The sequence below is a fragment of the Elephantulus edwardii genome, unplaced genomic scaffold (genome assembly GCF_000299155.1).
Source record: "Elephantulus edwardii isolate Elephantulus edwardi_28Jun2011 unplaced genomic scaffold, EleEdw1.0 scaffold00070, whole genome shotgun sequence".
NCBI lineage: Eukaryota > Metazoa > Chordata > Mammalia > Macroscelidea > Macroscelididae > Elephantulus > Elephantulus edwardii.
This window is the reverse complement of record NW_006399820.1, coordinates 1-8,748: the sequence shown is the minus strand read 5'-3', so window position 1 is coordinate 8,748 and position 8,748 is coordinate 1. Positions and strand designations below refer to the sequence as shown.

General features: G+C 39.1%; 6 non-coding genes across 6 annotated transcripts; all 6 read right to left on the bottom strand.

Annotated features, from left to right (window-relative positions):
• Positions 1 to 23: 23 nt before the first annotated feature.
• TRNAQ-UUG lies at positions 24 to 95 on the bottom strand. The gene has a single exon. It is a non-coding gene; the product is annotated as a tRNA-Gln (tRNA).
• Positions 96 to 1,392: 1,297 nt separating this feature from the next.
• On the bottom strand, positions 1,393 to 1,464 carry TRNAQ-UUG. Its single transcript has one exon. It is a non-coding gene; the product is annotated as a tRNA-Gln (tRNA).
• A 565-nt stretch (positions 1,465 to 2,029) lies between these two features.
• On the bottom strand, positions 2,030 to 2,111 carry TRNAS-UGA. Its single transcript has one exon. It is a non-coding gene; the product is annotated as a tRNA-Ser (tRNA).
• A 436-nt stretch (positions 2,112 to 2,547) lies between these two features.
• TRNAM-CAU lies at positions 2,548 to 2,619 on the bottom strand. The gene has a single exon. It is a non-coding gene; the product is annotated as a tRNA-Met (tRNA).
• A 472-nt stretch (positions 2,620 to 3,091) lies between these two features.
• Positions 3,092 to 3,162, bottom strand: TRNAG-GCC. Its single transcript has one exon. It is a non-coding gene; the product is annotated as a tRNA-Gly (tRNA).
• Positions 3,163 to 8,609: 5,447 nt separating this feature from the next.
• TRNAW-CCA lies at positions 8,610 to 8,681 on the bottom strand. The gene has a single exon. It is a non-coding gene; the product is annotated as a tRNA-Trp (tRNA).
• Between the last annotated feature and the right edge of the window lie 67 nt (positions 8,682 to 8,748).

Genomic DNA, 8,748 nt, shown 5'->3' with positions numbered 1-8,748 from the left:
AAGAAGAATTTCAAAGAAACATGAGGTCCCACCGAGATTTGAACTCGGATCGCTGGATTCAAAGTCCAGAGTGCTAACCATTACACCATGGGGCCTTAATGGTTGCTATACAACTGTAATCTTTCTACATAAGAAATTGTGTTCTATTTAAAAAAAAAATGATGAAATTTCTATCTAGATCTAAAAACTCCGAGATAACTACAACTATCTACTTGTATGTGGTATCAGGATTGGAAAAAAACTCATAAACAATCTGAGATATGCAAATGACACAACCTTGTTTGCTTAAACTGATAAGGACCTGAAGCGCTTGCTGCAGAAAGTCAAGGACTGTAGTCTTCAATATGGATTGAAGCACAACATCAAGAACACAAAGATTCTCACCACTGGGCCAATTGGCGGTACCGTGATAGATGGAGCAGAGATTGACATTGTTAACAATTTCAGCTTGCTCGGTTCCACAATCAACCCTCTTGGCACCAGCAGTCAGGAAATTAAAAGAGGAATTGCACTGGGAAAATCTGCTGTCAGGGACCTCTCCAGAGTACTGAGAAGCAACGATGTCAGTCTAGAAACTAAGGTGCGCCTGATCCAGGACATGGTCTTTGCAATTACTTCCTACACATCAGAAAGTTGGACAATGACTAAGAATGACAGAAGAATCAATGCTTTTGAGTTGTGGTGCTGGAGAAGAGTCTTGAAAATACCATGGACAAGAAAACAATTAGGTCTGCCTGGGAGAGGGTGAAATCAAGTGTCTCCTTGGAGGCTAGGATATTGAACCTCCATCTCACATACTTTGGGCACGTGGCCAGTAGGGACCAGTCCTTAGAGAAAGACATCATGTTCGGAAGGGTGGAAGGACAGTGCAGTAAAGGAAGATCCCGGATGTGATGGCTTGATACAGTAACTTGGGTAACCGGGGTAGGTGTGTGGGAGTCAATGACTCTGGCTCAGGACAGAGCAGGCTTCAGACCTGTTCTGCAGTAAGTAGGATCGCTATGAGATGCAGGCAACTCCATGGCACATAACAAGAATCTACCTGCAATTGGAATTAAACTGTTTAGTGATTAGAAGCTGACAGAATTTGAACATAATCTAAAAACAAGAATATAAAAGTGCTAGATACGAAACACGATATCTCATTTACCAGGATTTGGATTCTGGCCAAATAATGGTAACAAATAGCGCCAGACGAAATCGGGTACATATGAAAGCAAAGATGGGAAATTCCAGAGCAAAGCAGGGATTGTAACTATACACTACAGTGTCTCATTGCTATTTGGGATTGGGTTGGTTGGGTTCCTAACCTGTGTACATTCACCTTGGAATCAATCAACGGCGTGAGGAGGATTTGAAAGCAGCCTCTAGATACAGCACCAAAACAAAAGGAGGTCCCACCGAGATTTGAACTCGGATCGCTGGATTCAAAGTCCAGAGTGCTAACCATTACACCATGGGGCCGACAAATGGTGTTTTACCAGGCAGTCTTTTACCAGAAGGTTTGCGGTTTCTTGAGTGTGAAATAATATAGTTGTTCGATACAAATGAAGACCAGAAGAGTGACCTCATTCCTTTAATTTGAGGGCAAGGAGTTTGATAATGGATGCTCTTTACAAAATAAGAATTGTGCATTTATGGAATTCCTAAACTGGAAAAAAGCAAAAGATTTAAAATACGCTCAGGAGTGAAATGGTGACGGATCCAATAAACCTACCTTCTTGAAAGAAACTCAGGTGGAAGAAATTAAGACAGGAGAGGTTTTGGAAGGCAAAACTGAGCTGGATTTCGACTCAGGATAATGTAGGAAGAACAATTCCAAAATAATCGAAGTCAAAACTGCCTTGACGGGGCTTTGTTCAGCATTTTTGCAAAAGGCCTTAGAAATCCCTGGTGGTCATTAGGTAGTTTCTCCAAAGATACTTTCAATGACTTTGTTTTATACAGATTTCGTGTAACACAAAAAGATTAGAAATGCTTGTCTTCAATTTTATGTGAAAGCGGAAAAATTCGGGCAAGAAAAGAAGGTCGTAGTCGGCAGGATTCGAACCTGCGCAGGGAAACCCCAATGGATTTCAAGTCCATCGCCTTAACCACTCGGCCACGACTACACGACTGAAGAAGTGGATCTGGATACAATCCCATGAGGATAAATATAATTGTTACAAAAGCCTAATAATGTAATCTTTGTTCTAGAGTTTTTACCATCATGAAAAAACAAATTATCATAATTATGAAACAGAGATGTTGATTAGAAAACTTATTACACTGCAACACTATGACTGGCAAGTGAAAAACTGAAAACTTTACAAAGGTCATATTGTAACTAATGTTTAGATAGTCCTCAAATCCCGAGATTGAGTGAACTACAAAACAGATTTCTAGGTCCCTTACAAGATCTAATGAATATGACTTTCGTCCTTGATAAGGAATGTTAGTGGGTGATTTCGAGGATTTTGACGGACAGATGGAACTGGCATATAGTCCTTTTTGATAAAACATATTCGTGTCAAATTTGTACAGTTTCCCCTAAACCCAAAAACACCATAGCAGAGGATGGTTTCGATCCATCGACCTCTGGGTTATGGGCCCAGCACGCTTCCGCTGCGCCACTCTGCTCATACCAAACGTTGAGTTTACAAATTCCAATTCAAGGTAATACCAATACTAAACGATGCCTTTTAAAAATTGGAACTTTTTTGCTTTTAATGATTTCTGAATTGGCCCAACAAAATGAGAAGAATTATCTAGAGGAGTCTACACAACATTTTGAGCTACCAACGGTTTAAAATCCCACCGCACCACAAACATATCAAAAACACTTCCGATCTCATATCAGTTGAGGGAAATGTAAGGTTTCTAAATCTGAGTTTATGCGAGCTCGGACAGGATTAAATGTTTCACATTATCGGGAAATGAAATGAACGCCAGTTTGAAGAATTTATAAAAGTGAAGTGGCAAAACTATTGATCCTTATCTTTTCCTACAACTTCTGGTGTAGTAGAAACATGGTAAACCTTAAATTCTTTTTGTTTGCATTTTTAGGAAAAATATTTCTTTTCCCCAGTGAGATTACAAAAACCTGAAAAGTTGCATTGGCCGGGAATCGAACCCGGGCCTCCCGCGTGGCAGGCGAGAATTCTACCACTGAACCACCAATGCTTCTCGAGCTCTAGAGTCATTCTTTACCGTCATAAAGACATATTCATGTTACTCATAAAGGGTTACCAGGGACTATTTCCCAGAATTTTCTTCAATTTAAGAAAACCTATGAACTTAAAGGAAGCTGAACATGTGCTGATATGTGGCCTTTGTAAAAAATGCCTCTAAATATCCAACACATAAAAATGTCTTTTTTCCATCCCACACTCAAATAAAATCTCTAGTAAAAACATATTCTGATAATCTGTCCCTTCGTCTGTAGGCTTATTTGATTAATAAACTAGATCAAAGCACTCAATTTAACTGTCAAGTTACAACATCTTTGGAACAATTTCCCAATTGTTTTGGAGGAAAAGTCAACAAGCAGAAAATGACTATAGAACAACAACAAAAAAGAGAAAAAGGAAAGCAGAGTTCACTGGGTAAGGGAGAACACGTCTAGACTTAAATGTCTTGGAAGAGTTAAGGCCAAAATTGAACTGTTTATTGAGATTTTGAAATTTGCTTTAAGGTGGATCTTGACAGTTGGGAACATGTTTAATAAGAGTGACTCAAGACCATGCTCTAATAGTAGCATGGTTTCGTAGACACACCCAGGAGTGGTTAAAATAACCAGGGGAGGATTTGTTGAGGTTGTAAACATGATCAGTTGTGTGTAACAAATCGTCCTGTGTGTCAAGAACTTAAGTGCCTTAATTAACTTGGTGGGTGCTTCTCATGAGGTTTCAAACAAGATGTGGGTAGGGGCAGGAATGAAGGCTTACCTGGAGAATTGTCTCCAAAACATATTCATTTGATATCAGTTGGAAACCCAAATGGTTTGGATTTGGGGCTTTTGTTGTTATTGTTGTTTTTTGGAGGATGGGGGTATTTTTTTAACATAAAAAATGTTTTATTTTAATTTTTTCCCATTGTTGCACCATTTTCTCCCCCATCCCCTTTCCCAGATTTCCCCACAAATCCTTGTGATTGTTGTCAGACTTCGGTGTTTTTTTTTTAACCACTTGGGTCTCTCTTTCGGTGACTGTTCTCCTGACATAGCTTCTGGATTCTGGCACATAAGAGATCTGAGAAAGCAAAGAGGACGTTGTAGTGATTTACATGATTTAGTATGGCACTTGTCACTTGGACATTATTCCTTTTACCACAAGGAAGTCATTAAATTCAATTCGCACTACAAGTTTAACTAGGAAATTGTAGAGCAGAGCATCTAATAATATGTGGCTATATTTTTAAAGCCGTCACAAATGGTGACAGAGTATTGCTGTGTAGACTGTAATTTGAATGCCTTCTGACGAGAAGTTGAGAAGTCTTTTTAAAAAATCCTTCCATAAATGCTATGTTCCAGGAAAACGAAAAAAGTTATTCACTTTATTCTCAGAGAATGCTGAAGTAATAAGCTGAAAATACTAGACTACAAAAGTAATGCTAATATAGATAGTGAGATACGGGGAAGGTTTTCATTCTTAGAGTCATGACAAGGCCACAATAAATGAGACAGATGTATTTTCTTTATGTAATAAAGAAATATTTTAAAAACATACTCTGGGAAAGAGTATTAGCTAGAAAATAATTTGCTTTAAAATGTTGTTGTTGTGTTATGTGCCATCAAGTCGACTATGACTCATAGCGATCCTATGCACAAGATCCTATGCTCTATCCTGAGCCAACTTTACTGTATCTGACAAGCCTATTAACCTTTATTGTGTCAATCCATTTCATCCAAGATGTTCCTCTCCTGTGCTGTCCCTCAACTCTTCCAAGCATGATATCCTCCAAAGGCTTATCACTTCTTTCTAAAATATGTGAGACAGAGTCTTAAAATCCTTTTCTCCAAGGAGCAGCTTGGTTTCACCCTGTCCATGATAGATCTGTTAGTTGTCTTGGCAGTCCATGATATATTCAATATTCTTCTCCAACACCACAACTCAAAGACTTCAAATCTTCTGCATCCTTGGTCATTGCCCAGCTCTTTGATGCACAGCAAGTAATTGAGAAGACCATAGCCTGGATGAGGTTCACCTTAGTCTCCAAATTGACATTATTACTCTTCAACACTCTGGAGCTATTTCTGATAACAGATTTTCTTAATACAATTAGTCTTTTGTTTTCCTGACTGCTGGTGCTTAGAGTGTTGATTGTAGAACTGAGGAAGCTGAAATGGTTAACAATCTCAATCTCTTCTCCTTCTATCATGAAGCTCCCAATTGGCCCAGTGGTGAGAATCTTCATTTTCTTGATATTGAGCTTCAATCCATATTGAAGATTACCATCCTTGATCCTCTGCAGTCAATGTTTCAGGTCCTCCTCAGTTTCAGCAAATAAGGTTGTGTAATCTGCATAATAACACAGGTTGTTGATGAGTTTTCCTCCAAACCTGATGCCACATTCCTCCTCATAAAGTCCAGCCTCTCAAATGTTCTGCATACAATTGAAAAAGGTATGAAGAGAGGACACATCCGTGATGGACTCCTTTCCTGATTTTCAACCATGTAGTGTTTCCTTGCCCTGTTCTGATGACTGTCTCCTGGTCCAAATATAGGTTTTGCATGAGTCAAATCAAGTGTTCTGGGATCCCATTTTTCTCAAGGTTAGTCACAATTTGTTGTGATCCATGCCGTCAAGTGCCTTTGCATAGTCAAGGAAACACAGACATTCCTCTGGTACTCTTTGCTTTCACCCAAGACCCATCTGACATTGGCAATGCTTGTATTTCTGGTAGTTCTCTGTGGATGTACTGTTCCAGTCGTTTCAGGATAATCTTCAGAAGGATTTTGCCTGTATATGATATAGTGATGTTGTTGTTGTGTGCCGTCAAGTCACCTGCAACTCATAGCGACCCTATATAGAGCAGCTCTGAACCCTACTCTGTCCTGAGCCAGTCTCACTAATTCTGACACACCAACCCCCATCGCCTCAGTTACTGTATCAATTTGTTTCGACCAGGAACTTCCTCTCCTGCACTGTCTATTTACCCTTCTAAGCATGATGTCCTTCTCCAAAGACTGGTCTCTCCTGGCCACACAACCAAAGTATGTGAGATGGAGCTTCAAAATCCTAGCATCCAAAGAGAAAATTTATTTCACCCTCTCCTTCTTGGCAGTCCATGGTTTGTTCAAGACTCTTCTCCAGCAACACAATTTGAAGGCACCTGTTCTTCTTGTCATCCTTAGTCATTGTCCAGCTCTCTGGAGCCTAACAAGTAATTGACCATGGACTGGATTAGCCTCACCTTAGTCTCTATACTTAGTTTCTTTTCAGCACTTGGGAGATCAGTTCAGTAATTTCAGTACTCTGTTGGATCACCTTTTCTTGGAATGGGGATAAATATGAATCTTTTCCAGTCAGTTGGCCCAGTTGTTGACCTCCAGATTTCTCGGCACAACCTGGACAGCATGTCAAGGGCTGCATTTGTTTGTTGAAATACATGAGTTGGTATGCCATCAATTCCTGGAAAATATTTTTTGGCAATTCCTTCAGAGCAGCCTGAATTTCCCCCTTCATCACGATTGTCTCTCAAACATAAATTGTTTTGAGAAATTCTGTGTCAGCCAGTTCTTTTTGGTACAGTGACTCCATATACTCCTATCTTCATTCAACATTCAATATTTTAAAGATATTGTTTTTTATATCCTTCTTGGATATGAAAGCCTGCTTCTCACTATGATGATTTTTTTCAAAAATAAGCTTTTGTTTGGCATTTTATGGAAATATTAGCTTGGTTTCGTCATTGAAACTGAGGCATAATATTGCAGTAGCAGCTTATATGTTAAGCATTTAGAGAAGCCATTTTATATGTTAGCAGCAGGGAAACCATTTTTTTTCTGACAGCCATTTTAGGAAAAGTATGCCTCAATAATTTCAGCAATAACATGTTTTGCTAAGCTTTATGGCCTGGAGATCCAGGAGAAGTCAGAAACAATAACAAAGCCGAATGTGAAGAAATCTCAACTGCCAATTGCAACAAATATTGTGTAACCGCCTATGCCCCATCACTATATCTAAATCTGGCTCTTGCTTCGAACATTAGCGGGCCTGCTGGCTGTGCACAATAAAGCTTTGTTGATATTATGCTGTTATTAGGTGCTGTTGAATCAGCAATGACTCACAGCAATTCTACAAACAACAGAGCAAAACCCGACCCAACCTACTTCATCCTCACAAACTCTTTGTTTAAATTCACTGTTGCAATCACATTTTTACCAATTCATCTCTTTGAGGCTTCTTTTTTGCTGCACCTCTATTTTCCCCAGCAAGTTGTCTTTCTCTAAGGACTACCTTTCCCTCAACAACATGCTCAAAGTAGTGAGGAAAATCTCACCATTCTTGCTTTTAAAGAGCATTATTTAAGCACTTGTTTCAATATACACTTTTACTTCTTCCAAGTCAGGTGATTGTCAAATGTACATTTTGTCCATCTTTTCAGCATCTTTTATCTCAAACATCTTTCTGTGTCATTACTATTTTTCTTCTTTATAATTTCAATAACTGCTAATATTCTGCTCTTTAATAAAGAACACATTTATTTCATCAATACACGCGTTAGTGTTTTGTTTTTCATTAAAAATTAAAAGATTAGTATCCCAGTCATACACCAAGGGAAACAGAATATTCCTTATAAAAGATGTAGTGAGACAGAGTGTAATGGATTTTAGGAAGTGAAAGACTGTCCCTATGAGAAAATGTTGATAAGGACAGTTAGCAGTTGGCCTTTAAGCAAGTGAACATTAGTATAAATAAGATAAGCACTTTAAAATTAAGGGTAATAAAAAGACTGACAACTAAGCAGTAATCGTCTATTTGAAGAGAGGCATTAGGAGGTAAAGTCAATACCCTTTGCAAGAAATAATTGGTGAAAGGAAAGAAGTCATTGTGGTAATGAACAGAAGCCAACTACAAAACGGAGGTAAAAACCCTCTGTTCCTCTGGCATAACTCGATGCTCAGACTGGGAAGTCAAGGCAAGGAAGTAAAATCCAGCTTGGCTTCACATTCTAGACTCTGGCACCGAAGTCGGAAAAGAAACTGTGGTGGGATTAAAAACAAAAAAGCAAAAAACTGAAGTCAGGAAACAAAGAAGGCCAGGACATTAAGGGCATAGCGAGAGAGGACGTCCCTGAGTAACTGGAGGATTTGAAAAGTGACCACAAAAGAAAAAAAAGACGACCATGGTATATGGACCCCAATGCCAAAGAAAGGACGTTAACATCTTTTTAAGTGGCCAAAGAAGCACAGTTCATGTACAGATTCTGTGTCATTTTAGAATCTCAACTCTAAGGTAATGGCAAAAGAGATACAGTAGCATTACAATGAAAATCTGAAAAGGTAACTTTCTCTATGTTGCTTTAGATGTTAAACCGCAGACTATTGTTTACAGTCAGGTACACCTCAAAGATAATGGACCATCAATTATGAATTTTTCACTTTCTCCAAAATGGTATCTCCCCCTGACCCCGACGTGATTTGAACACGCAACCTTCTGATCTGGAGTCAGACGCGCTACCGTTGCGCCACGAGGTCACGGAAAGCAGGTCTCCCTTTCTACAAACGGCACCCTGAACTGTCTCCTCTTCCTTTTCTAGAAAGC